The sequence below is a fragment of the Condylura cristata genome, unplaced genomic scaffold (assembly GCF_000260355.1).
Source record: "Condylura cristata isolate star-nosed mole 26May11 unplaced genomic scaffold, ConCri1.0 scaffold00004, whole genome shotgun sequence".
In the NCBI taxonomy this organism is placed as follows: domain Eukaryota; kingdom Metazoa; phylum Chordata; class Mammalia; order Eulipotyphla; family Talpidae; genus Condylura; species Condylura cristata.
In genome coordinates, this window is record NW_004567105.1 from 71,964,614 (window position 1) to 71,990,247 (window position 25,634).

The following is a 25,634-nucleotide window of genomic DNA, read 5'->3' on the forward strand; positions in this document are numbered from 1 at the left end:
GTCCCATGCCCAGACTTTCCCCTTGCAGTTCAAGGTATCAACCTTATCTCCAAATATTTCATATCTTATGTTTAAAAGAGAGAATGATAACCTCCTCCTATTCCCTCCCTGCCTGCCTCCCTTCCCCGCCCTCCCCCTCCAGGATTCTCACTGCACATCACTGACTCAGAGTAGACAATGTCCCCATCCTTGCATGAATCACTGTGTCCAGGGAACTGTGATAAGTGACTTAGCCTCAAGTCACATGCTCCGTTCTGGAATTTGAATGGAGTCCTACGTAGAATAAGCACATTGAGAATGAAAGAGGATTTCCCATGAGAAAATGGGTGACGTAACGGGTTAAAGTGCAGCTCTATGAAGCTGTCCACAGTCACTGCAGCACACGTTTGATCCCCAGCTAGGGAGCTGACCCACGTGGCACAGCAGACCTCCCCTGTCTCATCTGCTGCTCCCCTCAGCAGTGGATTTCAGTTGATCTGACTGTTCTGCTCCCCACTCTGTTTCTGGTGAATCCTATCACCCCCTCCTCCCCTGCACCTCTGGCCTATATCCCAGCTCTTGTATGCATAGCTTAAATAAATAAAATAAATTAAAAAAAAAACCTGGTAAATGTACAGTCTTAGCTAATATCAGAAACAAATTAGTCTTAACTCTCAGTGGCTCAACACCACTAAGTATCATTTCTTACTCATGGTTCACATCTAATGAGCGTCTGAAGTCTTCTGTTCCACAGGCTTATTTACAGGCTTTACCATCAGATAGCTTTGGCATCTGGACCCAGTGGATTTCTCCATCACCTTGAAAGATGAACAGAGACCGGGGAGTCACACACTAGACTGAAGAATTTCATGCAAAAGTGACCTGAAAACTTCTACTCATAACCAATGTCCTTCACTAATCACATGGCTTTAACTACATGTAAGTGTTACTAAAAATGTGGGGTGCACTTGGCTGTCATAAAAACAACAAGTATTGATCACTACTACTACAATTTCAGATTTTTTTCTGATTATAAAAATGGGTATTCTGTCCAGTAGATCCCCAATTTTTTGGGGGGGGTCTATCTAGACTTTTTTATTTCACTGTTTTAAAGTACCGGTTGTTAAAGATTACCCTTATCAGTAATAGCAGTGTCAGTGCAGCAATTAGCACCATCAGACACTTTGCATTTGTGTCCTTTATATGCTTTGTGCCCTTGGGTGAGTTCCTCAACCTCTCTGGGCCTCGGTTTTGTCTATCTATTAAAGGAACCATCTCAGTTTGTCCACGTGTTAGTCACAGGGTCTTTCAAGATTAAATGAGTTCACTGAAATAAAACATGAGGGCAAGGCTTAATAAAGTGAGTGTTTGACACATCTTATAATTAGTCTTACCAAACCACTTAGCTGCTCACTGAAATAAGCTATTGCTCAGCTGCAAAATGCCAGTCAGAAGATTTGGAAACAGGCACTGGGTTACAAAGACATGAGAGGGAACAAAATTGCAAACTTCAAATCACTACTGTAAAAACAACTCAAGGTTGTGTACAGCTGAAAGAGATTGAACAGTATGATCTTGATTGGCAAAAGTTAGTGGTTATGTACACACTTGTGTGCCAGGTGCAGAACATAAACTTATTTATCAAGCCACACATGAAATTCAATCTTACTAGCCCCTCCTCAGGTATCTTGTACATGATGTGACCTATTTGGCCATCATCTTGCATATTCACAAACCAAGAAGTAAAACCTAGACTAAAAACATTGATTGTTCTTCACCTACACTCATTACATACACACACACATAACACACATACACATGTAATTTCTCTGTGCAGATTCATAAACACCCTTAACTCTTTACTTTACCCCATCTGCCATGGCATGGCAGACTATTCTCATCCAGAAAGTTTCTCCCAGCACCCAATGGACACACACCATTCCCTTTCATCTCAATGTTAAGAACCTAGCGAAACATTGGTGAGAATAAAATCTCACTGAGATATGCCAACGAACTTGAAGCATTAACTTTAAAATTAATTTCTGCTTGAATTCAAGTTTTTGTTTCCCTACATCAAGCGCACTCATTAAGTCCAGGGTCCACAAGCTTACTATGTCACATAGATAAGAAAATCCCTAAAGACTTTGAGTGCACTTTAAAATTACCTTTTAAAAAGTAAGTAATTTTAAAATGAGAAATTCAAATCTCTTTCTATGTACATTATTTAACAAAAATAATGAACAGTTGATATTAACTTCTGTGAATATAATAAGGGCCTTAATTTAGTTCTCCTTTATTTTCCCCTATTCATCTTTGTGCCCTTTAAATAAAAGAGATTTATTTTATACTCTGCACATAATTATGGTTTTGTGCCTCTGCTTTAGTACTAGGAGATGCCTTGGTCTCTCTCTACTTCAAAAGAAGATTTTATAATGTTATAGGAATAGTTAAGCATCTTGAAGGCAGAGTAAGTAAGATTATATAGTAGACACTGACCAAATATTGTTGACATAAAGACCTACACAGGAATTCATAAAACCCAAGGTAAGTAGCAAGATATAGCCCTGAGCTGGCAGTAAGTTTGAGAGATTTTTAGCTCTACACACCAGGATTTTAAAGTAAGGTGTTTATTCAATTAATATTTATACCCCTCTCAACCACATATGGGACACTTTCACTAAGTCAATAGCATCATTTATTATTCTGGTTTTGCTTGGGATTCAGCTTGAGCTATTTATTTTCCAAACAATAGCTATAAAAATGAACTCTGTGTTTTAATAACTGTTTCTGGCTCTCCATATCCATTTCCTTTGCCAAGTTATATACCTGATCTACATTTTAAGAAGAGGTTGTAAACTTCGTTGAAGTTACAAAACAAGCTGGAGGTCGAGAAGGCACAACTCAGGCACATCTTCCTCTGGGCTGAGGTGCTGCTGTAAAGGTATAAGTAGAAGGCAGAGATTCATTCTGGGCCTGGAGTCTAAGATGGAGTCTTACATTGGAGTCTAAGCATCACAAAAGGAAAGTGTTGAAGGGTGGTTTTATGTGTGACTGTCCAGAGTGTGAAAGAAAAGAAACACACACACACAACAGAAACAACAGGCTCCCCAGTTTCTCTTACAGGGTGGTTCCTGGTGGTTTCTGTTCAACCCTTCTTAAATTGTATTGTGTGAGGATGAAATGGTGAAAGGGGGAGAAAGCGCTATGGAAGAAGAAAGTGATATGGGTATGGGAGAAGCTGCTGGAGAGATGGAAGGCAGAGTCCTAGGTTGTACGGAAAGGAGGGGAAAGCTCTTTTATATAAACACTATTATCAAATAATTGCAGTAACCAAGAATGAGACCACAACTGACTATAGCTGTGAGATGTAAAAGGACTGAAAAAAGGAAATTTGTGTCAAGGGAAGAGATGTTGCTCAAGTGTTGACAGGAGCGGACAAGCTTGGGAAAGCAGGAAAGCTGGGTACCAGACAGCTAAATGGAGTGTCAAATTGTTCCAAGTTTTCTTTTCAACCTTCACGAATGCCTTGTTATTTTCACACTATTGTGAAAACACAAAGAGCTGATTTGTGTACTTTGAAGTTTATTTGTATTTATTTTTAGCTTTTATTCTTGCGATACAGTAGAGAGTTCATCCATATGCTACGCAGCTTCCCTTGATGCCAGCATCTCACAGAACCACAGTGCAAGATTAAAGTTAAAAAATTGACCTTGCCACATGACTGTTAATCAAAGCACACACTTCATTTGGATTTCACTTGCTTTCCCACTCATGTCCTTTTTAAGGATGCCACATGTATTTCATTGTTGTATTAGGTATTATTATGAACTGAATGTGCTGGCCCCAAATTCTTCTGTTGAAATCTAACCCCCAATGTGGTGGTATTTGGAGATGCCATTACTAGGAAGTAATTAGGTCACAAGCTAATAGCCCTTATTTATGGGGTGGTAAGAACAGACCAGGGAGCTAACTTCCTCACTTTCTACCATGCGAGGTTACAACTAGTCATCTACAACAAGGAAAATGCTTTCACCAGAATCTGTGTCCCCAGAACTGTAAGAAATAAATTTCTACTGTTGATTAGCTGCCCAAATTGATTGTGTTTTTTTATGGTAGCTCAAGCTGGTTAGGACTGTTATCTATTGCTGCATAACAAATTGCCACGTACTTAGTGGCAAAACAACACATATTAATTATCTCAGAGTTTCTCTGAGTTAGGATTCTGGGCACCGCTTTGTTGAGCCTCTGTTCAGGGTCTCTGAGGCAGTAATGAAGGCGTCAGCTGTGCTGCAGGCTCATTTGGAAGCTATACAGGAAAGAGTCCAGCTCCAAGTTTACAGAGGTGTCGGCAGCATTCATCCCCTTGAAACTTTAGGGCTGAACACTGGTTTCTCCTTGCAGGTGGCTGGAGGTCACTCTGCTGGGAGAGGCTGCCCTCAGCACCCTGCAACCTCCCCAAATGACCTTTTCTTCAATGGCAACTAGAAGAGAGATCTCTTGAGTGAGTCACCAATACTGGTCTTATATAGTGTGTCATCACAGAAATGACATCCCATTACCATTGCCAGATTCTGTTGGTTAGAAACCAGTCAAGGGGAGGGGATCACATGAGTGCATGGACCCCAGGGGTTGGGAGTACGACTGGCCACCGTAGATTCTGCTCCATAGTTATTATGACCCCTTGGTTCCTCTAATCTGTGACTGTTAGACAGTCTTCTTGTCCTTCATAACCTTGACATTTTTAAAGAATACTGATCAGTTATTTTGTTGATTTGTGTACTTTTTTAAAGATTTTTATTTATTTTTGCATACAGAACAGGGGTATAGGCCTGAGGTGCAGGGCAGTAAGAGGATTCATCAGAGACAGAGTGGGGAGCAGAACAGGCTGACTGATGAAGTACACTGCTGAGGGGAGCAGTGGGTGGGTCAGAAAAGGTCTGCCGCACCGTGCGGATCACCTCCGGGGTGATTGAACTTATGCTAAAGTGTCTTTAGCTTCTTAGTGCTGTGCTTTAACTCGCTGCGCCACCAGGGAGGGCTCTGACTTGTGTACTTTTAACCATTATGTTTTTAACAGTTATTAAAACACTTTTCTCAGGAACCTGTGGGTGCATAAAGTCATTTATTCTCCTTCTAAACATTGTGCTATCAAATATTAAGTGTGTCTTGTATCTGCATCTTTATTCTTATTTAGAGGTGTTAGAGAAGAGACCATGTCAAGAAGTAACACATTATATATAAAGTAGGTCTAGGAGAATGATGGCATCTTTGATAGAATTCAGGAAATTGGGTGAAAAATTTGACTTGGGAAGGAACTGGACATTCTGCATTTACCAGTGCTTCCCTTCTGGTAAATTGCCCTGATGCTCAGTCTGTGCAGCTCATATGGAGAGGCCAGGACTCTCTGTTCCAGTTGGCTCCTGTTTAACATGTCAGAGCTCCAGGCCACAGTGGATGGGCCATGACTCAGACAGAGGCACTGAGAAGCTGAAATGAAACACTTTCTAGGGCAGCAGAGAAGAAGCAGGTATAGCATGCACTAGTGCTTGATAATAACAAATAACTAATAATAACTAATAATAACTAACTTGATAATAACTAATAACAAATTCTAAAATGACAGGGAAGCCCAATTTTACAATCATGTAAACAACATAGAAATGTATCTTGTCTTGGCCCTCCCTGGTGGTACAATGAGTTAAAAGCCCAGTACTATGAAGCTACTGCAGCCACCGCAGCATGAGTTTGATCCCAGCCAGGGAGCTGACCCACCTGGCACAGCAGACCTCTCCTGATCCACCCGCTGCTCTCTCAGCAGTGTATTTCAGTAGATCTGCCTGTTCTGCTCCCAACTCTTGTATCTGGTGAATTCTCTTACCGCCCCCGCACCCCTGCTCTGCACCTCTGGCCTGTACCCCAGGTTTGTATGCATAAATAAATAAATCTTTCAAAAAAAAAAAAAAAAGAAATGTATTTTGTCTCATGTACGTGAAGTCTGGAGGTCAGCAATTCAGGTATATAGGGCCTTCCTTGTCATCAAAGTCTGCTTTCTGTCTCTCTTCCTCTATCAATCAAACTTGATGTGTGACTCCATCTGATGGGTCCAGCTGGTTGCTTCTTTCTGGAAATTTCTACTCTCTGGAAATTTCTCGTGAAATTTCTCCTCATAGCTCATTGGTCAGAACTTAAGTCACATAGCTCTGCTTAACTGCAGTAGAGGCAGGGAAACATAGTCTTTATCCCAAGAGGCTTTACGCCCAGCCACAGGTTAGACATTTGTTAAAGGGGAGCAAGAGAAAACACTGAGAAGAGGAGAAGTTTCCTTTGCTGCATCTCTACCAGGAGAGCTCAAAATAAAGCCTGTTGTGAAGGAGTGATGCTGAAAGATGAAAAGAATAAATTTTACTCCAACGATATCTTTAAACCTCTGGATTAAGCTGCACCAGAAGCCAAACTACTCCTACTGAAGCTAATAACTTTACTCCTTTCCCTCCTCCTCCTCTTCTTTTTAACCAAAGAAATCTTGATAGGTGCAGAAAGGACAATTCTCCCAACAAACCTATGAGGGCATGTTTGCATCTCTGTCCTCTCAAGCTCTCCATTCTCACAGTTGCTCAGAATGGCAACCGAGTCTTCCCCTTGCTCTCCTAAGGGCCAGATTATGCATGTGCACGCTCCATTTCCTCTCAGCCTAAAGGAGAGGGAACTGCTTGTGTTTCTTAGAACTTGCCTTCTTGTATTATTAAAATTTAAAAAATATTTCAGCACATAAATCTCTACTAGTACTCGTACAGTGGAATATTCAGCCCTACCTACTCTAGATATATTTATTTATCTTTAGCAAATGCCTCTTGGAATTCTTTTGCTATTCAGTAAAAACTCTTCTATCAAATAACTTGGCTTCAGACTCACCTCCTCTTTTTCAGTTATGACTTTTATTAAACATTAACAGTATCTATGGGAATTAAAGCTTAATGGATTTCTTTCTGTGGATTTGAGAACCCTGCCGTAATAGGTCTCATTCTAAAGGGTTCCAAACAGTTGGTCAGCACTATAGCATTTTTTGTTACTGTGCTAATAGTATCAATTTGCTTAAGCCTGTTCCCTTGGTGTCTTTTTTTCTGAGTCTTTCTTTTGATGCAGAAGATAGAAAACATTAGGTCTGGAGGTTTTCTTATCAGATTCTGAAAGCAAGGTTTTCACGGAAATTATTATGCTTCTCTGTACCTACTTATATCACTAAAGTGATTAGGAGTGTCTACCAACTGCAATTCTCAGGCTATGAAATTTGGCTTTTTGAATTTCAATGATACCGCAGCACCATATGGCAGAGGAGAAAGGAGTGCTCAATTTCTTATCTAACAGAGAGTTCCTCTCAAGCAAGGGAAATTGCCGTCACAGTCCAAGTTCCACCAGCTCTCTGAGGCTTAGCATTACCTGCTGCCTCCGCAGTAAAACACACAGGATTTTCTTAAGCCACTGTGCAAAAAGTTGGTACAAACCATCACCGAGAAAAAGGACCCCTCCTCATAACAGGATGCTGAAGTAGCCATGAGCGCAAAGTTTCAGAATGAGAGAACAGAGAACTCTTCCTTTCTTTCACTTATATGTATTTCATTTTTAATTGATTTCACTTGAGGCAGAGCCTTGTTACAGAACATCATTCATTTCCCCCAGGGAATTATAAGCAGTTGCTACTAGCCTAATGCAATTATACTTGGGAGCACCATGGAGACTGCTAAAGCCTCTGAAGCACAAGGTCAAATTCTACAAATGTCCAGGTATGTAGAGGGATGCTACTAATTTATGGTTATGGGGACTCTCCTCTTGAAGTCTGTCATAAATTAATGGAACTTAGGGAGCAACACAGACTCTTTAGGATTATAAATGACGTCCTGACATTTTAGATTTCTATCATTGGAGTGACTGAGTATCCTTTCTCTCACACCCAACATTAGGGGACACCTTACTGGCTAATGGGATGACTCACTTCTTGCCCTAACTCAAGTCAGCATCCGGACAACTCAGAAAGTGCAGGAAAGTGCAGGGGGTGGAGGTCCCTCCTGTCCATTTCGCATATGAGTCACGCAAGCTTCTCTCATACAGTGATAGTACTGGGTTTCTGCTTTGCCCTCTGGATCACTCTCCACTATACCCTCTGCTCCTGTTGGCTGACCTGGATGGATCATATCTAGGTGGCCCCTGACCTCTGGCTTCTGGCAATGTGTCCAGTGGGAAGTACTGGCAGGTGAGTTTGGGATCTTTTTTTTCCATCATCCTCTCTGCTGGGGTCATCAGTGTGGACACACTGACCCAGCTCCTGCCAGGTGACTCTCTTTACTCACAATTCTCTCTCTGATTTCTGGTAACGTCTTTGACTCCCTGCTGCTGTTACTAGCCCTGAACATTATACTTGTCCATTGTGGTTGCCTTAATCCTGCCCACACTTTTATAAATAACCTATTTCTTACAACTCTCCTCAAATTACTAAGTCTTGTGTCTTGTGTTATTTTGCTGGAACCCTACATGATAAATCAGCATGGTCTGATTTTTGTTTCCCTGCTGTCTCTTCATGTGCCCTGGTTCCAACAGGCTTTCTTTTTAAGTGCTAATAAAAGATAATCATATTTGTTTGCCTGTCCACCTACTTTAGCTCTTTTCCTCTGATTTGCTTCCAGAAGAGTGTGAGAATGTTGACTTTTGCTGGTTTTGCCTAGTTCCATCTTGCCTCTGACCATTTAAATTGTGGTACAGCTCTAAGTCATCCAGATTAACTTTCAAGAAATTGGGGGAAATCCTTGAAACTGACTATCCTCTGTCATGAAGACGATCTTAGATCTAGATTTTTATTGGATTCATGCTTTTGAAATCAAATTAGACTGAAACTGTTGGGCATGACAATAACCTCAGAAACACAATATACCATTGCTTGGTGACACAAAATTATCTGCTATTTGGTTAGCACAGACTTCACTTTGAGATAATTTCCTTATAGGAGATGGAAACCTCTTCTTAAGTGCCCATTGTCCTGTAAGGAAAAAAAAATGACGATAAGTAAAACTACCCATGTATCACACTTGTGATAAAAGAAATGTTCCAGATATGGGTGCTAATTTCTAGGCTATTCAAAGTCAGGAATAGGCCATTCAAGACTAAATTAGACATTGCTCTGTATCATTTTGAGTACAAGCAAAGTATATGGTGCCTTAACATGGTGAAAAGAATATTTGGAATCCTAGGTGTTACAAGTTTACATGGTGGAAAAGTGTCCCACTCACCTCCCCCATAACCGCTATGGAGATTGCCTGCTCCTTCTGTGGAGAATTCCTATACTTGCAAAACTGCTTCTCCTCCCCCCCACAAAGCCCCTCCCTGCTTCTCTCTGCTGTGGGATAGGTCTGGCCTGTGTGAGGAGGATGCCCACAGTGCCTGGGATTAAATTTCCCCACTTGCAACACTCAACCATGCCAGGGCAGGGCATTGGTGAAGCATCCATGTTTCCTCAGCCCTTTGGGAGAAGGGACAACTCTGAGATTGTTTCACCCAGGCTCAGCAGGTCCCCGCAGACTGAGCCCCTGTTGCCCACAGCAGCGACTTGCTAATTCACACTCTATTGGCTTTCCCCCCTTTCCTTTTTCATTTCCTATTCTCTCACTGTACTTCCCGAAATCACCTCCCAAAGTAACTGCAAGCAAATTCTGCTTTCAGAGGCTGACTTTTGGGAAAGTCCATTTGGAATGGGAGACTCTTGACGGGATACAAAAATACAGTATGATGATCTGGCAATTTTGAGTTTCAAGAGAATAGTGTCTTTTATGATTTTCTGAATTGGCTCTGCCTTTAGACTAGAAGCTATTGAGAACAGTGGCTGTATCTAATCAACTCTATAAATCTCTACAATCTATGTAAGCAATGAAGGAGGACTTGATAAATAATTGATCATGACAATTCTAAGATGATGCTATTTATGGTAGCCATTACCATAGCAAAGGGGTATAATTATTGCAAAAGAACAAATAAAGTCCTCTCTCTTTTTAGATGTAAGAGCTGTTAGCTCTCTTTTAGGCATCTCTAAAAGCTGAAAAGATATCAAATCTTAATCAGATGAGCACTGTTAGGGGATAACAAGTTCATACAATTCTGTTCAATGAAAACTGAATTTCTCCTCAGGTATGGTGTCAATTTTTCACATTCCTTTACTTGTGTCAAGAGCCTAAGTGAAGCTATAGCAACATCTCTGCCTGGACCCATTAGACAATAACACAATTTCACCAAATACACATCGGGGGTGTGTATTTGCTTACATAGCACAGCCTTATCCTTTAGAATTGGCTACAGACTTTTATAAGTCGTACTGGAAAGAGCCCAATCCAAACATAAATGACATATAAATCAATGGCAAAAACAATGAAACAGGAATTATGCGCCTTATTTTACTCTAAGCAGCCCCCCAACTTTGGCCTTTCTTCTTTGATTTATCACTTTTCTACTATGATGAATAACAGTTTCAGCATATTGTTTTAGAATTATTTTTCCCATAAGTAACTCACTAACATTCATCATATAGTAGAACAGTGAAAAGTCACACCCAGGATAAAACAGATAATTTCTTCATCTAGCTAATGGTAATGAAATTGAATAGACTTGCTCCAAAATTCATTGGAAATCATTATTCACTGCTGTAGAATGCATTTCATCATATCCAGTTGTCCAAGGATGGCCTCACCCATCTCTGAGGAAGGAGAATCATGGAATAAAAAGAAATAAGATTGTATACAGTGGAACAAAATATGTCATGATCACCCCTAGAAACCCAAGCGAGTCAGCTTAATTTTAAAACTCCAAGCTTCATTTAAAAACACCAAACTGAAATGTAGCCTATTTTAGCAAAGCAAGGTAAAGTGCCCTTTCAAATGGATCACACATTTCATCTTTCACAACGCAGTCTTTATTCATTTCGAAATCGTCATCCTAACCACATTCAGGCATCACTTGCAAATAAGCTAATGGTATAGCAGCACAAAAATGCCGAGACAACTACAATTATCTCTTAATTACACACAGCAGGCTTCCAATGTGTGTCCCCCTTCTGAGGATACTTAGCAAGAAACAAAGCAAGTCAAGCAAACCAGCTAGAGATCCCACACAGGCTTCCCGGTGACAGGCTTGCTCTGAAACTGTTGGGCAAGACACCACAGCAGCAACTGTCATCAGGAAGAGCTTGCCCAGCTCAAGAAAACAATCGCAGGAATCTGATTATTCCATCCACATTGAGGGGCATGTAGAATAGGAGACAAAGCAATGGAGATAATCCGATCAGCAAATCAATGGCTTACAAGGACCCCTAGCCCTCCGCATATTCAATAAGGACATTTCAGGCAATTCACCTTAGGTTGTGTCACTCAGGGAGGTTTTATATCTTCTTTGAGGAAAAGAATCAATATCTCCTTGTTACTGTGAGATCATATATTCAGTAGGGGAAATGGTGTAAGAACCAGAATATGTCAAGCAAGTCCATTTCAGCTCCAGGGGAGATTGATGTAATTGGAAAAGCTTATCAATTAATTAGTTAATAAAAGTTTATTGCATGACTATTAGTTGCTGCACCATCCAAAGTGAGGTTTAGAAAAACTGTGCATGTACTCTGTACTTTTTCACACATTTTGTGACAAAGCTGCTGGGGGAAGTAGCACCCAGACATATGTGGATGGTGTGAATGTGAAAATGGATCCACTGACTGAGGGTGATAATAATTATTCTATGTGTATAAATCACTTGCCAGACAACAAAGGATGCTCATAAGCTTTCCTGCCTTTGATTCATACCAGAACCCTGAGAAACGAATAGGGAAACATATTAATCCCTTTCTGCAAATGAGAAAGTCTCTTGATCAATGGTCTAGAAATTTCCGAGAGCTATGGGAATTTGAGTAACCAACACATACTCATTATTACACTTACTGCAGGAGGAGGATATGAGAATGGATAAACAGAGGTTTCTAGAATTAGACCTGAGGATAGCTATTATACCCTCTATCCAGCTCCATTGAGAAATTTCAATTAACCCCTCTAATTAACCCCATTTGACCTTCCAATCCTGCTACATCCTCTGTTTTCACAGAGCATTTTCATATCTTTTAATTCAGCCTATCATATTGTTCCACTTTCTTTGTTCTCTCTCTCTTCTGCTGGACCAGCAGCTTCATACTGAGCTTTATAGCCATCACCTGCTGAGTTTATTATCAATTCTGTTCCCTGGGCCCCACAGCAGACCCACTGAAGGGGAGGACAGACCAAGAACAGTACCGGTTGGTTTTGTTTTCCTTTCTGGGAATGTGTTGATACTACTTGGACACTGGCGTGTAGGCTCTGCCTCAACTCTAGGCAGAGCCATTCACATGAGCAGTAGAGATCAGCTGACCATTTCCTGCCATAGGAGCAACCATCCCAGACTGGACAGGTTCATGGTTGATGTGGGCAAATGGAAAAGGGATCTTGGAGTCTTAGGCATATCTGACATGCTTTTAATGCTGAAGCAGGGAACTGGATACACAGGCAGACCAGCAGGCAGGGAGGTGATGGGTAGCTACAGAGCTTCCAGCCTCCAGCCTCCATGATCCCCCTTGTGATCTTCCCTACCCGGGAGTCCCTATTCATAGGTACATGTGCCCTGTGCTCACACTTCTAAGTGTTTTCTTACAATAATATGGTATCACATGTGGTAATGAAAGGAGGACAACAAAGCTTCAGGTGGTGGCTGTAGAGGTTAGTGGCTGGAGGCGAAAAAGAGCCTGAGTTACTCCATTTTCCTTATACTGCCCTGTGACCGTTTCCTGCCTATTGGGGGCTCAGACCAAGAGAAAGCGTATAAGGTCACAATCTGGAGGATTTGCTATTGCCCAAATATTTAATTTGCCTCCTAGCCAGCCCTGAGAAATCTATAGCTCTCAGGGAAACCCCACTCATGCAACAACCTCCCCTGTTCCCAACAATGAATTCTACACTAAAGATGGACTTTACCTGGCCTCTCATCCTTCATCACAATGTAATAGGTGGTCCCAGGAAAAGAGGAGGTTCTTGGTTCCCTGTCCCACCCAAGGAAGGGTGGAACTGAGCAGGGAGAAGAGACTGAAGAGGAAGGCAGCAGGATGGAGAGCAGGAGGAGGCCTCTATGCACATGTTGCATAGAGACATGTGAAGAAACTGTACTTGTTTCTTAGTCCTGGACTGGTTGAAACAGACGTGGGTGAGAGGCTCATGGGGAGGTGAGCAGCTTTCATTTTGGTTTTGATTTTGCTCTTTTCCTCCCAGGCTTGTCTGTTTCTGGCCCTTTTCTATGGTACCTGCCAGACAGTGCTTTAGCCTTGTGGCAGGCTTTTGGGCCTTGCTTTGGGCCAATCCTGTTTATTTGGCTGGACATTTCCTCACAAAGGGATGGGTAACTGGGTGCTAAGTTTGGAAACTATTCTTTATCCTTTCTGTATTGTACATTAATTGTATTAAAATTCTTTTCCATGAAAGGTCTTATATGTTATGTCTTGATGCAGCAGGTAGCAGAACCTATTAAGAACAGGCAGGTCTGGGTGTTCTAGGGTGCCTCTCTCCCTGCCTTGTAAAAACTTCATTGTTCCAACTTTCTATCAGGGTGTGTCCTTTCATGCAGGCAATGAGCTTGAAGTGTCCTAACATCTTGGAGAGGGAAGGATGCAGGGAATAATGAACACCTGGCTGGTGCTGGTTTAAAAATAATATCTTTATTACATTTACAAACTGACATACACCGATCATGTTTCAATTCTTTGAAATTTGAAAGAAATGGATAAAACCAACAACACATGTCCATTAAGTCATATCTGTTACACCTTAAGTGAATTTTGTTACATTTATTAATATATGGATTTGGCACAGTGGAAAATCACATATCAAACTCAGTAGAAGTCCATTTACATTGTGAATCTAAAGTCAAGAGGAACTAAGAAGTTGGCCTGTGACTTTCCCTTTGACAAGCCAGAAAGGGCCCTTTCCCTTTCAAATGACTCAAGACACTGACTCAAAAGCAACCCATGTTTTATCACCACTGCCAACCTCGCTCCTGCCACTGTCCATGGGATCACAGTGCTTAGATATTTTGGTGTTTATCCTTTACAAGATGCTGTTCTTTGGTGAACTGTTTTAGAGGTGTTTGATCAGTTAATGAGTCTGTGACTCCCCATCCTAAAATCTGGTTCTCCAGCCTCTACAGTTTTTCTCTGTGCTCCCATCTCCGGTTATGGCCACCTGGAACACAGCTGGATTTCAGCCCCAAATTATCCCATCTTCTAGGTGTTTGGGATGGAGAGTCTGTCTGCTGGCTGAACCTGCAGGTGCTGAGAAGCAAAGTCGGTGGGCATGGAGAGAGTATGTAAGAGCTTTTACTGAATACATTCTCATAATTTTCTAGTCTCCAGAAAGTTCCTTTCCCTCCCTGAGGCTGGATATCTGCTTCTATGTGCTCCAAACTTTTGAAATTCTGCAGTGTTACCATAAAGCCCCTCCTCTGTGAGCTTGAGCTCTTCTAATTGTTATTTCTCTAGTTTGCCCCTAAAGTACTTCAACAAACACAAACACATTTTTTCCTTTTGCTGAGCTCAGTTAAACCAAAACCTTATTTATATCAACAAAGGACTTAATTAACGAGAGTGGGAAACAGCATCAAGAATTTGGAAAACCAGGAGTAGCTGATATTAGTGTCTTTAAAGGAAAGGAGAACATAGTGGTGGCCACATGTGAGTTGCAAAGCTTCCTTATATGATCTGCACTCATCAAGCTGCCATTGTAAAGGTCTGCTTACTTAGAGGGGAACAGAACTGGAAACAATTGTGCCCTCAGTTAATGAACAGTGGGAACAAAAGATGGGAAACTTTTATAGGCCGGTGGAGCAGCTGAGCACTGAGAGATGGACGGATTGCACTAGAGCGAAGTTTTCACTTCAAACATGGGAGGGTTTTGAAGTGCTTATTATTTTAGAATACTAGGCGGTCTGCTTTCATGTATTGATATGTTGACTTTATAAAAAGTCATTAAAAAATAAGTTTGATCACATGTTTGTAGCCATCTGCTTCTGGTGACTAAGTTGGGGGTGCAGAATGCCAAGAAAGGATGTACTATCTTTTGTCAACCAAGGCAAAAATAAAAAAAATCACAGATCAAAAGAAAAAAAACTTGGGGAAAGAAGCATCCGGCTTTCTCTAAGTTAAGATATATGCAAACTGTAGACCTCCTTTGAACTCTGGGAAAATCTAACTTTTAGAGGTGACTTTGACTGCAGGTGGGATAAACTCAGACTGATGGATGTGGGTGCTACGGGCCTGGACCCGAGCTTGCTCTCACGTCACTTGAAGATAAGTTCCCCTTCCCCTGCTAGGGTAATCTACAGTTTTCTACAGTTATCCCCACTGCTAGGGGATAAAAATAAAAAATGCGTCTATTTGGGTATCCTTGAAATTTTGCCTGATTTAATTAGTTAAGTATCCAATTTAAAGGCCCCAAGTCTCTGGTGCAAACTCCAAGAAAACACTTAGCCCTGAAAAGAATACACATACCATGATCACATCTTACATTATTGACCAACAAGAGTGTCAAGCAATTAGCTTTTTATCGAATGAGAAGGTAATCTCTCCGTTGACCCATATTTCTGTTCTTGAAATGAATGGACTTGTTTTTCTAGAAGGTGTTCTTTGAGTATAGGATTTAAGCTTAATTCTACATTCTTTAACTTTAAATTTTTTTAAATTTCTAGCTAATTCTACTACGTCTGCCCTTGGCCCTTGGCCTGCACCTCTAGCTGCTAAATTTAGCTTTCTGTTATTGCTGTGGACAAGATGTGCTCTAGACAGAATTGGAAGCTAACATTTGTCACTGGCCTCTTTTCATCTTCTCCATTAGTACAATTTCCTCCTTACTGCCCATCCCTGCCAAGCCACTCATGTTGCCTGGGAGGTCCATCTTAAATAGATTCAGCTTTTTCTGTAGTGCCCAGAAATCTAATTTTTGTACTTATTTATGAGCAAAGACATTTTTACTTATTTTTGTTATTGAAACATGATTATTGAATATGTCTAGTGCACTGACTGATTGTTTGGCACATAAATCAAAGCAAATTCCATGGGGTCCCAGATTTCAATGGATTCACAGTCTAAGCTGGGAGATAGATGGATATATATATATATATATATGTATATACATATATACACACACACACACATACACACACACATATATATATACACACAGGCAACCATCATAATAACCCCCTTAGGTTAAACAGTGACCTAATATAAATGTATTAAAGCCCTTCAGAATTAGAGAAAAAGGCAGAACTGTGAGTGAAAAAGGACGAGGGCAGGGTTCAGGTTATCTGGATTAAATCCATTGAAAAAGCTGAGAGAGCACATTTTTAGATGGGAGGAAACTAAGTTTTATTATTTTAAGTGGGAAACAAAAATGCATTCTAAGATACTGGGGTGAGTCACAGATAAGGACCCCAGGGTGTAACTGAAAAACATCTGAAATCAGGTTGACCCTGGAGGATCTGGGCATACAGTCATTGTCTCCATAATTCTTAAGAGATTAAGGTCTTGGATCACAATCTAAAACATTGATCATTTTTCTTATAATAGCAATGTGCAATGACAGAGGTAGCTATTTTGAAATTGGAAGCCGAGAAAACTGGAATTGAGATGAACCACACTGGCATATTTATTGATTTCCTTTGGCTTAGCAACTCATCCTATGCAATGTAGGCTTTTATATAGAAGGATAGTAATATGACAGGTTTCTTCAAAAGTCTGTTATGAAAACAGAAAATGACATTTTCTTCCTGGATAGATTTAGTCTTATCCCACCAAAACTGTCAGGATGTTGCCCATGTAACATATTTACTGAAGCGCTAGGAAGCTGCCATTGTTGGTGTTAGAGTGTAACAGGAGGTGAGCTTCGAAAAGCACCAGAAGTCAAAGCATGCTAAATGCCATCAAGGAGAAACACTCATGTAAAATGGCACAAATTCCCTAAATTTAAACACTATCTTTATCCTAGTAATTTGTGATATAGAAACTGGTCAGGTTAGAGGCTTTAGCTCCTGTCGGAGGAAGACATATCCACCTCATTCCAAATAATAGTGGCGTAAGTAAGAGAAGTTTTGGTGTAAGTAGGTTAGGGCTGTTAGGTCAGGAACTCAGATTCCTTTTCTCTAGAATTCAAATTTTTCTAACTTGTGACTTTCAACCATAAAGCGGGGGTGGTGACAACTCATTTTCCTTATAAGAGTAATGGGGGTAATGTTAGGAGGGTGCCTATTACTCAGTAGGATCTCAGTGTAGTCACCCTCACGCTGACTTGTATTGTCAGCACTGGGGACCCTTTTAAGTTAGTATCTCATATAAGTGTTCCACTTTCTCTCTTGAACCGTGGAAACTCCCTCTTACTGGAAATATTGTTTTTCCTTTTTTCTACTTGTGGTCTCATTCTTGTTTGATTGGTAAATGCGATCCTTGCACCAAAAGGGGGTTGAGAGGGAATTCTGTAGGTGAACACTACAGAGAGAGCCCCTATGGATTTTAACCAAAAAGTTCTCCGAATTTTTCTTCCTTACGAAACACTCAAAAGACCTATCAGATGTGAAAAACTCTAAGGCATTGAAAGGGGTTCCAGACAGTAGACCTTGCTAGCCTTCTGTGTCTGAGGGAATTCTCACCTCTAAGGTCCCAGGGGCCAGGCTGGGTCTAAGGCCCAGAAGTTCCCAACTCTACATTTCTAGACGGTTGAATCATGCATATACTTTCCATATGGGTTAGCAATTGTGTCTTTTATTTAAACATCTCTCCCCACCCCCTAACCTAGAAGTAGCTTCAACTTTTCTTTCCTTCTAGTTGGGTTAGCTGCTAGGGTCTTGGACTTAGTTGGATATAAGTCTGATATATCTGATGACTTGGAGGTGCCATCAGAAAGGATTTGCATGAGGTGATTTGCTTACAGGGAGTGAGTTTCTCACCAGGAAGAGGACAATCCTGTGAAACCAGTTTCATACCTTTGTGGATTGGGCCCAACCCTTGGGAATGTGTTTCTCAATCTTATAAAGATAAGAGCTATTGCAATAAGGTGTTTCTTAATAAGGTGGACTCTGAATTACCTGAGAAACAAAGTTACCTGGGTTATACTTAGACCCTCTGGGTCAGAATTTCAGGTGGAAGAGCCTATGATTCTGTACTCTAGGAGATTCTGACATCTACTGAAAGTTTGCTGCTTATAGCATAGTACGAGTTCAGCTCAGCCCAGGGGTTTATAAGAAATGCAGAATCTCAGTCCCCACCATAGATCTTCTGAATGCCTAGCCTGAATTTTAACAAGATTGTCTGCATAGTTTTTAACACATACTATGTTTGAGAAGCACTGGCCTAGTGGTTTGAGAACCACTGAATCCAATGGATTCTTTTCATGACAGATTCTGTAAGATGGGGCAGAGGGGTTTGGGGAAGGGAGTGGGGGATGGGGAAGACAAGGCACAATGGATTTCCAGGCCTAAATGTTAATAACGCCCAGATAGAGACAATATGAATTGTATTGAAAGATGAATTTACAGAAAATCCAGTGTTCCTTATCAACTTTACAACGTTCATTGGTGATGCTCAAAGATTTACTGCAGAGGGTGAAGTAGCTACCAAGGTGGGGAAATCCCTTGAGTTAACTACAGCATCACTTCCAATTGACTACTTTTTCTAGTATTTCTGCAGATATTGATGTTAAACTGATCAATCTGGAAGAGCCAGGGAGTTTTCTGACCTTTTAAAAATAATGGGCACAGTATTTGCCCTGTTTCCCCATTTTTTTTTTAAAGATTTATTTATTTGTACATACAGAAGTGGGGTGCAGGCCAGAGGCTCAGGCGTGGTGAGAGGATTCACCAGAGACAGAGTGGGGAGCAGAACAGGCAGATCGATGAAGTACACTGCTGAGGGGAGCAGCGGGCGGGTCAGGAGAGGTCTGCCGCGCCATGTGGTCACCTCCGGGGCAGGCGGGAATTGAACTCATGCCGAAGTGGCTTTAGCTTCTCAGTGCAGTGCTTTAACCCACTGCGCCACCAGGGAGGGCCCTGTTTCCCCATTTTTAAAGGCATTTCTTTTCAATACTATCAGCTCTGAAAAATAATGACAAGTGGCTCAGCAGTTACACCACCAACTCCTGCCATTTCTAAGAAGGGTGTTATCAGGGCCCATGGCTCGAAATACTCCTGTTTATCACACGGTCAGCTTCAGGGCTAAGGAAAGCGAGGAAATGATTATCTATCACACATTTGTACTCAGCACTTGTTCTTTATAGCTGATCAATTTTGAGCTAAAAAAAAAACCCACAAATGATATGTATATAAAATTACTTTTTAAAATAACCAGTTATTAGGTTTTAATTTCTGTTATCAGTGCATCACAGTAAGAACTCACAGAATACAGGAGAAATATGATTCTAGGAAGTCAGCTTTCTGGGTAGGAAAAAGAAGACATTTTCTAGAGAGGGCTATTGATCTCAGTGAAAATCAAGTAACAGTCACATGAAGCTAAAAGGTAAATATACTTTGCTTTATGGAAAGAGGAGTATAAAGTTTAAAGAACAAGCATGCTGTAGGCAAATGAACACTGGTTTTTAGATCAGATTGATGGTGTGAATCCTGGCTCTGTAGCAGATCAGCTGTGTGAATAGGGGCTTCTCTCTACTTTGGTTAAAAAAAGATAATGCTATTTATCTCATAAGTTTGTGTCTTGCATGAGGTAGTTATCACTGTATAATTGGAGTCACAAAATTCCTGCGACATAATACAGTTTTTATTTAGGCCATGTGTTTGGAGTGTTGTGGTCAGCGGGAGAGCTGGCTGATCTAGATTGGACTGGTTTTTGTTCTCTGAGAGCCTCATCTTCCCCCTGGGGCCAGAGGGCTAGTCTGGGAAGGTTTTTCCCTAAATTTCAAATCTTTGCTTGTATTACATATACCAGCAACTTATCGGCTGAAGGTCATCAAGTGACTGAGCCCAAAGTCAAAGGGAGGGCAAGTCCGCTCTGTCCAGTGGAAAGCCAAAGTAAGTCAACAGACAGACGGCACTGGAGCAGGAAGTCTGCTTCCCATGAAAGTGAGGGGGAGGGAATGAATATTTCTGAACAATAACCTAGCCGACTACAGACTGTTAAAACAATTAAATGAATTTATGTCTGCAAAACACCTTCTATAATGTCTGGCACAAAAGGTTTCATAAATGCTCATTTCTTCTCCTTCAAACTCCAATTTACAATGAAGAGCAAGGAACATAAACTTAATTTTAGAGATGCAATAACTATTTTTAAATAAAATTGAATTCAGTATTATGATTAGTGCTGAGAGAAGGACTAAAGAGAGAAAAGATATTGAGCAAAACAAGAGAGAAGAAGAGTGAGGGGGAAAAGAAGCAATACCTCCACAAATTCCGAGTGGTAAAGCAGAGGTTACAAAATGAATATATCTCTACAGGAAATAAAAAAGATAACTAGAAACAGAGCTACGGAACAGAGGAACAATAAAGAGGAGGAGAAGAAATGACTTCACAAGAGAGTCACTATGTCCTCAGGGGAGCTTTTCTAAAATACCTATACCCCTCCCATATCACTTAAATCCCGAACTATACTTTCTATTTATTTTTTTTTCACATAGTTTGGCTAAGGGAGAGGAGTGTTCATAGTTTTATCATCTCTTATCAAGATTTTTTAAAGAATAATTAATGTTTGAGCGACTGTTTACAAGGTCACTGAATGTACTTTATCCTTGATACTTGAGAAACCTTAATGTGCACAGGGCTATTATTTCAACCCACCACATGAGCAATTGCTTCCTGGGAATGAGGGGTGAAGGCGGAGAAATAACATCATAGGGAGCCAATGAAACTGACTTGGGTGTTTTCACTATTATGACTTGGCCTATATAGAGAAAAGAAAATTCTCAGCATAACCCATCTGATCAGAATGCATTTCACACTACTGGATAGCCAGGTATTTTATAGTGGAAAAAAAGTTGTGCAGAAATGATTTTCTAGAGGACAAGAGGTCCTTCACTATGTGGGCTGTATGCACAACTGAAGTGAGTATGGCAGAGCTTCTGCTCTCAAGAAATTGTTACAGGGCACCCCAATGTGAATTGGGTTGCCTGTCTGTGGGTCCTCACCTGCGCGCTTAAGATTCAATCGCACTATGGAAAGGTTCAATAATGGATTTATTTACAAGGTGAAAGGTAAAGGAACAACCCAGGGAAAGAGGGAGAGAAATAAAAGTTAACTAGAATGTCCTATCAGTGCTGACTTGGACTCCACCAGCACGCTGAAAATCGATCTAGAGCCAAACGATCAGCCGCGAATCACCAAGCCAAGCGCCCCCAGAGCCCACATGTCTGGTTTAATCCCAACCTGGCTGCTCAGCTCCATCCTCACCTCCCAGCCTGCTTCCCTTGGTATTGAGGAGATTTGTAGTTCCAGTAGCTGGAGTGGGAGTGGAGTCCATGAAACCTGTACCTGTTACAAAGTGATAATCTTCAGGTGGAGAAGGGTCCCCCTCCTAAGAAGTCCTGGGGTGCCATTCACATCGGCATGATATAAATCACGCCTTCTGAAAGTGGTAAAATGTACAAACTATCCAAATACACAAACAAACTGAGAAAGCGGCATTTCTCTTCCCTTCAGTTAACTGGGACTTCCTAACAACCCAGATGCCACAGGCCTCTTATTTATTCATTCATCAAACTCTTTTTGGGCCACTACTACATAGGAGAAAAGTGCCAGCAGTTGGAATACAAAAGTAAACCAAGGGCGGTCCCTGACCTTAGGTCACTTGCAGTTTAGTGGATAGACAGATCAACAAACCGGCACTGTGCAACAACAGCACCCTGAGAAGTAAAGGGCTGGGCTTCCCTGAGAGTTTGGGGAGGGTCTTGCAATCTTGTCTTGGGACAGTGGGGCCAGATTTTCTGGAGGGATGATCTCTAAGCAGAGTGTCTGCTGGGAGGCTTGTAGATTGTTTATGCTTCTATAATTGTAACAGCTTATGTACTGGCTTTATTCTCTTTGCCTTCAGGCTTGGCTTCTCAGCTGTGGGTGGGTAGGAATTCTTCAGATGTGGAAAGAAAAGGATCTGGGTGCAGGCGGGTATCAAGGGCAAATGTACAAAAGGAGAGTAATTGAGTGTGGTAGCAGCAGAGGACCTTGGCACAGGCAGTGCCTAAGTCTCCTGGCCTCGCCCAACAGTAAACTATTAGGATGGTCACATTGGTGTTTCTCAGAGCCCCCTGGAAGGAAGGTGAAGTGGAGGGAAAGTGTAGGGAGTGGCGGCAGTGACTTGAGCAGGCAGAAAAACACAGGCAAAATATCATTAATTTCCTGTTACAGACTGGACCTCTGACTGCATGGTTTCATCATTTATGGAGGCAAGTCAAACATTATTTTCTGGGCTAAGACAAATACTATGTACTGAGGTAAGACAAACAGGACGAGCCGTTGGGGTCAGGGTGCTTAAGTTAGTGAGAAGCACCGTTCTGTTCTGTCCAAAAGGCTGGTTTAGGGGCTTTTCCTCTGTCATATTTTATTTGTTGTTGACTTCATCCCCTCCTCTTTTTATCCCCAAGTACACATGTCCTTGCACAGGGCTGTTCAAATTCATCCTGGAATCTGAGGCTAGAGGAAAAAGATCTTGCATTTGATAAGGCATCACAGGTAAGCGAAATAAGCGAAATAGTAAGCGAAATGGCAAGAGGGGTTGCCCCAAGGCCTGAACAGGTAGACTGAATCCTGGACTCAAGCCCTGTCCAGACAACGTGGCCCACCACACTGACCATGAGACACCAGGCTAGGCAAAAAGCGTTAACTTCTCACTAATGATCTCAGTTTCCTAAGGGAGAAAGTCGACAGCCGGATGTACTGTTACTCCTAAGAGTGTAACCCATTTGCGCATGCCCAAGCACAGCCCAACCCCCAACAAGCTGTAAAGCTGCTCTCCCTGCCTCAGCGACTTCTTTAAATATCTCTGCCTAACTCTCTTCAAGGAGCCTTGCTAAATGATCTTTCCCAGCACTGGCTCCCTCATGCATGATGAGTCTCTTTAATAAAACTTTTCCTGGTTCAACTACACCTAGCATTCTCCAGTGATATTTTTCCTCAGGGGTCAAAGGACCCACTTGTTTTTGGGTGGAAAAAGCCAAACTTTGATCACCATGGGTTTTTTTTTACATTCATTCTAATTTATAAAAAATTTGTAGTAACATTGTTTATCTTAATTACTGAGTGTTTTGGTTATTTTGTGTGTGTGTCAATTTGACTGGGATCAGGATGCCCACATATTAGGTGAAGCATTTTTCTCAATATTTCTGTGAGAGTAGACTGGGTGAGATAACATTTGAATTAGCCAAGATTGCCTTCCTGTATGTGGGTGGGCCTCATCTAATCAGCTGAAGATGGAGGTAGAACAAAATGACTGATGTGCTTGTAAAAGAGAGAACATCTCCTGTTTGAGGACCTTTGAGCTGGGACTGTGATCTTTTTCTGCCTTTGAATTTGAACTGAAATATCAGTTCTTTTTGGGTTTCAAGTCGTTTGGCTTTCAGACTGGGTACTATGTCTCCAGCTTGCTAATTACAGATCTTGGGCTCTCTCACTCTCTCATTGACCAATACACAGAGTTTTCTGGCATCCCTTCATCCGAGCACCTGAAACCATTGCCTCACTACTTGCTTTATCCTAGTCTCAGCTTTGCACCCTTCCCTCTGCCTCCTCACCCACACATGCTCACATTTGCAAGTTTCTTGAGTACAGGAACTGGGTTTAATTATATGATCCATTGCACTTCCCCATTTTAAGCGCAGAGTAATTCTTTGTCGAATTAATGTAAATAACTATAGAACAAGGCACTCAATCGTTCTCAAATGAGGTCGGCATTGTTCCAGGAACAAGAATATACAGTTTCAGTAAGAGTTTATCCTTGAGAAGCTCATAGGTGGGTAGTGGGGTTTGAGGAAAGCAACATGAAAGGAACATGACAGGAGAGATCTGCAGGGACCCTAGAGTCCAAGAAGTGTGTGTGTGTGTGTGGGGGGGGTTATTCATTCCCTTAGGGACACCCCGCTTACTTGAGGAAGTATCACACTCCAGTTTAAATGAGAAGTAAAGGTTTAAAGGGTAAAGGCCAAGGAGAACATTCCAGGTGTATACAATAGCTTGAATGAACACATGGGGACAGCAGGGCTTGCTTTCGTAGGGAAATGGAGCATTTTAGGAGGTCACAGTGCTTGATACAGTCCAGCACTAGGAAGCAATGTTCTTTTTGGCTCCATCAGGGCAGGCAGGGCATATGCTTTTGGGGAGCATGTGGCACCAGGAAGCGGGCCCTGACTTGTTAGTGGTGAACAGCTGTGGCTGCGGAAGGAGGTGAGGACAGAATTACAGAGAGAAACAACAGATCAAAGGCGTGGGTGTGGCAAGGTCAAGGAAGAAGGGTGAATCTGAGGAAGTCTGTACAAAGCAAATAAGAATGTGTTTTCTCTATCTGATATGCAATCCATCAGTACCAGCCCTCCCAGTTTTTATAATTTTTATGAACAATATCATAGTAGCATTAATAGTATTTAAAACATAAAAATTTTCATCTGCATTTTTACCATCATGACAATGAGTACTTTCACTTTTGTGTCCTTCTGGGCCTTGCAGGAAAGCCGTGAGGTGCTCCTATCTCTGTAGTTACAGAGTTGGTATGATTTTATGGTCAGGTAATCTTGGATTCAAGGTTTTGCTTGTCACCACAGAGCTTGGTCGAGTAATGTGGTGAACACATGTACTTCCCTTTGCAACGCCTTTAGCAAATGCATGCTTGCTTTTGAACAGAACTTCAGTGAGGCAGCTTCAAGGGGAATGTGGCGTGAGTGCAGCCAGCTGTGTTAAAGCCGGGATTGTTGTGTGTAAGCACCTTGTCAGCTCTAAAGCACTGGGCCAAAAATATGCACATGGCAAAAATAAAGGAAAGTAGAACAGATTATACTGAAGTGATTGCAATCATCTTTCTCTACTTGAGGAGGAAGAATTCTTGTTCATTTGCTCAGCTCCAGAGTTTTCATTACTTTCTGGAATTGAGAAAAATGAACAACAACAAAAACAAAATAACAAAAACAACAAAACCCCTCAACCTACAAGATAAAGAAAACAACATAATAAAGTTACAGAAAAGAACTCAGAACTAAGAATAAAGCCTGAAGGTTAAAAAGGCAGAAGGACACCAGGAAATGGGTCATCATACCACTATCAAAGTGATGTGAAAATGACATGGATACTGGTCAATGTGTAATACAGGTTTTCTGAAAAGCGAAGTAAAATTTTGTGCACACATCATAATACATTTATTATAGGTTTTATTATGTAGCACACAATTTATAGAAATTAATAATAAAGTTTAATATGCTACTATAAAATCTATATAAACAATTGATTCTCATAGACTGCTTTCATTGATTTTTGCTAACTCCTATATCCATTGCAATTGACAAATTTCGTATAGCTTGAACATAAACGTTGGTTAATGTTTTCATTTATGTTAACAAGTTAGACCTAAGAAACTGAAACAAATAAAGAAT

The 25,634-nt window shown here is 41.2% G+C and overlaps 1 protein-coding gene across 3 annotated transcripts in view; it reads left to right on the plus strand.

The window, feature by feature from the left end:
- The first annotated feature begins 8,077 nt into the window (after nt 1-8,077).
- The window catches only part of GADL1 (glutamate decarboxylase-like 1), a 573,172-nt gene continuing 555,615 nt past the window's right edge, over nt 8,078-25,634 (plus strand). For all 3 annotated transcript variants that reach the window (XM_012720584.1, XM_012720585.1, XM_012720586.1), the window contains exon 1: nt 8,078-8,227. The gene's annotated coding sequence lies outside the window, so the exon portion shown is untranslated. The remainder of the gene's footprint in view (nt 8,228-25,634) is intronic.